General features: G+C 32.4%; 1 pseudogene; it reads left to right on the top strand.

Moving 5' to 3' along the window:
• Positions 1-6,496, top strand: LOC125418280 (uncharacterized; annotated as a pseudogene).
• The last annotated feature ends 289 nt before the right edge of the window (positions 6,497-6,785 follow it).

Consider the following 6,785-nt stretch of genomic DNA (forward strand, 5'->3'; position numbering starts at 1 on the left):
ATGGATATTACAGCACTTGATGATCACCCACTCGCAGCTATGATGGTTGATAGATCACTTTATGAGCACCCATTTGATGTTTGCATGTCATTCATTCATGAGGAAATGAATCACAGCTCTAATTCAGGTCCAGGAACAAGCATTTCTCCTGTAGTGAGGTGTAAATAGCCATATCAGGTGTTTGTTATGGTACACATAGAAGAGCTATGAATTGATAAATAAGTTTCTCACTTCTTTACCAATGACTTAATTATTGTATACAAGTTACGTCATTTACCAATGACTCAATTTCTGCATGTTATAATACACTGGAGCCTTAATGCTTAATTGTTTGGATTATGGAAGAGTAACAAATTATTGAAGTGATATTGTTATACTACTTCTTGCATCTTTTACTCAATTGATCAAAACGGTGGACTAACTTCGTTTTACAACCACATTCATCAGTGCTAAGCCTCAGTGAAAATTGCACTCCAGATATTTCAATGCCATGCTTAGATGGGATAGTGGGAGAATTGCTTGTACTTCTGCAGATATTTATGGATATCAGTTTCATACTCATTAAATTTTGCATCCATCAATATGACCGTATGAAATGAAATATATCTCATATTGTCTCGCCTTCATATATTTCTGGTGCAGAATGAGAATCAAATTGTGCAAGAAGGAGCCTTCAAAGCTTTGGCATTAGTGGCTGATTTATCTCAAGTAATTTTATAGTCTTCTCTCATTCTATGGTTGTTTATTCTTTGCTTTGGATTGCTAAATCTGATAGGATGTGGATTTCTAGGAGCATTTCCAAAAATACTATGATGCAGTTATGCCTTACCTGAAAGCTATCTTGGTGAATGCAACAGAAAAATCTAATCTCATGCTTCGTGCTATATCCACGGTGTGCATTAGTTTTTTTGGCATGGTTGTCAGTAAGGAGAAATTTAGAGATGATGTTAAGCAGGTAAAATACCATTATATTCATGATGCTTTTTTGTTTTTGTTTTTTGTTTTTGTGTTTTTTTTTTTTTTTTTGAAAAATAAAAATCTTATGAGTATTTGAGTTGAATCTCAATGCCCATTGAAGGATGAACACATTTTTCTGTTAATCTGCTTGTCCTTTTAGACCACATCAATCCATTTTGAATGTTATTTCATATGTATAAATTATTTTACCCAGAAAATTAGTTCTCCCCATTTCTCTCCTCCTCCCTTGAAATTATAAATGAACTGAAGTCTTTTACCCATTTGTAAGATGATAAATCATATTTGAACAATGAAACCATTAAAATTGACTCGCTGACAGGAGATTTTCTAGTTCTTGCAACTGCTTTCTTTTTTTTTTCTTTTTTTCTTTTCCTTCTTTTATGGGAACATATCTTATGTTTAGTAATTTATGCAAGGTCATGGAGGTGCTGATTCCTTTACAAGGATCTGAAATGGAGATGGATGATCCATCCACAAGTTACATGCTACAAGTATGTCTTTTTCTTAATTTAAAATAGGTATATTTCATTACATACTTGAATTTTTAATAATTACTCTTCTATATTGACATAGGCTTTGGCTAGGCTCTGCAAATGTTTAGGACAAGATTTCCTCCCTTACATGAGCATTATCATGCCGCCCTTGCTTCAATCTGTTTAACTTAAGCCAAATGTAACCATTATGTCTGTAGATTTCAATAATTATATTGAAGACTTCGAGGATGAAAAGTGTGAACTTTCTTTTACCATTTTACTCTTCCGCTACTGATGACTTACTTCCAATAAACAGCATTACATCCTGCTCTTCTATAATCTCACATATTTTGTCTACCCGTCCTTTTCCATTACAAATAAATTTCAACTAATTTAGTGTTTTTCAATTTGTGCTAGCAAATGTATTTTTGCCCAATATTATTTTATACTTTCTCTCTAGCAAGCAGATTATTCCCACTTATTAAATATTAAATATGTACTTCAATAGCTTAATTATTGTCTAAGAATTTTCATTCTGCAAGAGCATGTTATTTGCTAAAAATTTGTTGTTACAGTATGGAAACAATATCTCTTTGAGATAACGAGTAGGTATCAAGACTAGTGTCGTGGAGGAAAAAGTTATGGATTGTACCATGCTTTGTTGCTTTGCTGATGAGTTGAAGCAAGTATTCTTCCCATGGATAGATCATGTTTTTTCTTGGTAGATTTTTTTAATATTTTTCTACTAGTTTTGATTGTTTGATACTTATGAAGGATTTTCATTTGTTTTGCAGGTTGCTTCTACTTTAGTCCCACTTCTAAAATTTTATTTCCGTGAAGAGGTTAGAAAAGCAGCTGTTTTAGGTAGTATGAACATTTTACAATAGAAGTACTTATCTTTCTTCTTCCTTTATAAAACATTCAATCCTTCTTTCATGTTAAACCATTGTACACTTGTAAAGTTTTTAATGAGTGAATTATATACTTTCTCGTTTAGAGCCATGCCTGTGCTACTTCGGTAAGCAAAATTAGCTATAGAGAAGGGCAATCTTAAGGTCACAATGAGACCTATGTAAACCAATTGTCGGACTATATTGTTACAGTTCTAGTTGAAGCATTACATAAGGTAATTTTTATTTTTTGCGTTATTTCCTGCCACTTCAAACAGGTGCATTATATCTTCTTTTGATTTGCTGTTCCTATGGGTGCTAAAGTGCTCTGCATTTTATATGCAGGAACTTAATACTGATACGGAGATCTGTACAAATATTTTGGATGCATTAAATGAATGCTTACAGGTTTTTCATATCTTAATTTAACTGACTAATTCTTATTGCTCTTGGAGTATTGTTTGTCTTTTACATTTTGTGTAGTCATTATATATTTTAGGGTGACAAAATTCTTTTGGTGTTATGCTATTTCTTTTGGTTGAATTTTGACGAAGGGGTATTGCTAACGATGTTAAGAAAAAAAAAAAAAGGGTATGTGGGGTGGAATTAAAGGCTCAATTAAGTTTTTGAATGATACTTTTTTGTTTTGCGTTTCCATATTCTGTTCCTAGTGAAATCTTCAAAACTGGCTCATTGTGCTAGCTCTATGTTTCCTCTTTCAAATATCTGGACCACTGTTGGATAAAAGCCAAGTCAGATCTATTATGGATAAGATAAAGCAGGTGATCACTGTTAGTTCAAGTAGAAAAGGAAAGAAAGCAGAAAGGGCCAAAGCAGAAGATTTTGATGCTGAAGTAGTACAATCAATTAAAGAAGAAAATGAAGAAAAGGAAGAAGTTTTTCATCAAGTTAGTTATTGGAAATATAGTCTTAAGTATCACATTATTTACTCAACTTCTACATGTTATGATACACTTGAGCCTTAACTTTCTATTATGTGTATTATGAGGGAATGTACAAATCATTGAAGCTTTTATTTTCATACTACTTCTAGCATCTTTTACTCATTTGTTTAAAATGATGGGTTTATTTTGTTCTATAGGTACATGCATCTTCGGTGGTGCTGAACTTCAGTGAGAATTGCAGTACAGATATTTTAACACCTTACTTAGATGGGATAGTGAGCAAATTGCTTGTATTTTTGCAGGTATATTTCATATTGATTAAATTTGGTGCACATTGGTATTACCATATGAATTGAAATACATCTCATAGTCTCAACCTTGTGTATTGTCTCATGCAAAATAGGAAACAAATGGTGCAAGAACGATCCTTGACAGCTTTGGCATCGGTGGCTGATTCATCTTAGGTAATTTTATAGTCTTCTCTTATTCTATGGTCATTGATTGTTTGATAGTATGTGGATTTTAGGAGTATTTCCAAAAGTACTATGATGCAGTTATGCCTTACCTAAAAGATATCATGGTGAATGCAACTGAAAAATTTAATCGCATGCTTCATGCCAAATCCATGGACTACATTAGTTTTGTTGGCATGGCTGTCGGAAAGGAGAAATTTAGAGATGATGCTAAGCAGGTAACAATAACATTATATTCATGGCACCCTTTTTCTTTTTAAAGATAAAAATCTTAATGAGTGTTAGAGTTGAATCTCAATAGCTATTGAAGGATGAATACGTTTTTCTATTAATCTGCTTGTCCTTTAAGACTACACCAATCAATTTTAGATGCTATTTCATATGTAAAAATTATTGTACCCAGAAAACTAATTCTTCCCATTTCTCTCCTCCTCCCTTACAATTATGAATGGATTGAAGTCTTCTACCCATTTGTAAGATGATAAATCAAATTTGAATAATGAAACCAGTAAAATTGACTTGCTGCTAGGAAATTTTCTGGTTCCTACAACAGTTTTATTTTTACTGGGAACATATCTTATGTTCGCTAATTTATGCAAGGTCATGGAGGTGCTGATGTATTTGCGAAGATCTCAAATGGAGATGGATGATCCATCCACAAGTTACATACTGCAAGTATATCTTTTTCTTAATTTAAAATAGGTATGTTTCATTACATACTTAAATTTCCAATAATTACTCTTCTATATTGACATAGGCTTTGGCTAGACTCTGCAAGTGTTTAGGACAAGATATCCTCCCTTACCTAAGTGTTGCCATGCCACCCTTGCTTCAATCTGCTTAACTTAAGCCAAATGTAACCCTTATGTCTGTTGATTCAGATAATGATATTGAAGACTATGACTATAGAATGTTTGATCGTTCTTTTACCTCTTTACTCTACCCCTCGCGGTGACTTAGTTTCAACAAACAGCATTACATCCTTCTCTTCTACAATCTTAGATATTATGTTTACCCTTTCTTATTTTTCCTTGCAAATAAATTTCAAATGGTTCAGGGTTTTCTTAATTTGTGCTAGCAAATATATTTTTGTCTGATATTATCTCTCGTTCTCTCTCCTTGTCTAACAATCTGATTATTCTCAATTTTAAGTATTAAATATGTATTTCAATAGTTTAGTTATTAGCTAAGACTTTTCTCTCCACAAAATTTTGTTGTTTGCTAAGAATTTTATTTATTTACAGTATGGAAACTATTACTCTTGGGGATAAAACAATTTGTATCAAGACTAGTATCTTGGAGGAAAAAGCTACATAGCTTGTAACATGCTTTGTTACTTTTCTAACAAGTTGAATGATGGATTCTTTCCATGGATTGATCAGGTTTGTTTTTGGCAGATTGTTATAATATTTTTCTACTATACTTATGAAGGATTCATGTGTTTTGCGTGTTGCTCCTACTTTAGTCCCATTTTTAAAATTTTATTTCCATGAAAAAGTTAGAAAAGTAGTTGTTTCAGGTAGTACGAACATTTAACATTAAATGTTCTTATCTTCCTTTTTGAGAACTTTTTTCCCTCTCCCTTTATGCCATTGAACACTAGTAAAGTTTTTAATGTATGAATTACGTATCTTTTGGTTCTAGCCATGCCTGAGCTACTTCGGTCAGCAAAATTAGCTATAGAGAAAAGGCAACCTCAAGGTCACAATGAGAACTATGTAAAGCAGTTGTCAGACTATATTGTTACAGCTCTAGTGGAAGCATTACAAAATGTAATTGTTATTTTTTCATTTTATTTTCTGCCCTTCCGAGCAGTCTTTGCATCATATTTTCTTTCGATATGCCGTTTCTATGGGGTGCTAAAGTGCTCTGCATTTTATATGCAGGAACCTGATATGGAGATTTGTGCAAATATGTTGGATGCATTAAATGAATGTTTACAAGTTCATCATATTTTAATTGAATTAACTAATTCCCATTGCTTTTGGAGTATTGCTTGTGTTTTGCATGTTGCGAAATCATTATATAATTTAGGGCTAAAAAATTTCTACTACTGTTATGCTGTCCTTTTGTTGAGTTTTGCTATATTAAAAAGAAAAAAAAAATGGGGGTATATGGGATGGAATTAAAGGCTCAATTGAGTTAACAAAATTTCTTCTGCTACTATGCTGTCTTTTTGTTGAGTTTTGTAGCCATTTCAGGGGGTTAAAAAGAAAAAAAAAAAAAAATATATATATATATATATATATATATATATATGGGGGTATATGGGGTGGAATTAAAGGCTCAAATTAAGTTGAGTTTTTGAATCATACTTTTTCTCTTTTAGATATCTGGACCACTTTTGTACAAAAGCTAGGTCAGATCTATTATGGATGAAAGAAAGCCGGCGATCGCTGCTAGTTTATGTAGACAAACAGATATAGAAGAAAAGACCAAGGCAGATGATTTTGATGTTGAAGGAGAATTGATTAAAGATAAAAATGAAGAAGATGAAGAAGTTTTTCGTCAAGTTAGTTATTGGAAATATTGTCTTAAGTATCACATTATTGACTCAACTTCTGCATTTTAAATACACTTGAGCCTTAACTCTCTATTATTTGGATTATGAGGGAATATACAAATTATTGCAACTTTATTATCATACTGCTTCTAGCATCTTTTACACTTTTGATCAAAATGGTGGGTTTATTTCGTTCTACAGGCACATGCGGCTTCATCGACACTGTACTTAAGTGAGAATTGCACTCCAGATATTTTAAAGCCTTACCCAGATGACATAGCCATAAAATTTCATGGTGGGTCACTTCCTTCAAATATGAAGGGCTTATCATTGGTTCCCCACTTAATCAGTTAATGAGGTTCATTTTCTGTCCTGAAAGTCTATTCATTTTTAACTTAATATTTCTATTGAACCAAATCAACTAACGCTTCTCTGAATGTCTTAGTAACTTGAGCTAACTGATTGAAAGTAACAAGAAATAATTTGAAGGACAAAGAATAGGAAGAAAAAATTTTGAATTGTACACATACAGTGGAATTTTGCAAATGTTTAGTTAAGTACTG

Source organism: Ziziphus jujuba, chromosome 3, assembly GCF_031755915.1.
Source record: "Ziziphus jujuba cultivar Dongzao chromosome 3, ASM3175591v1".
Taxonomy (NCBI): Eukaryota; Viridiplantae; Streptophyta; class Magnoliopsida; order Rosales; family Rhamnaceae; genus Ziziphus; species Ziziphus jujuba.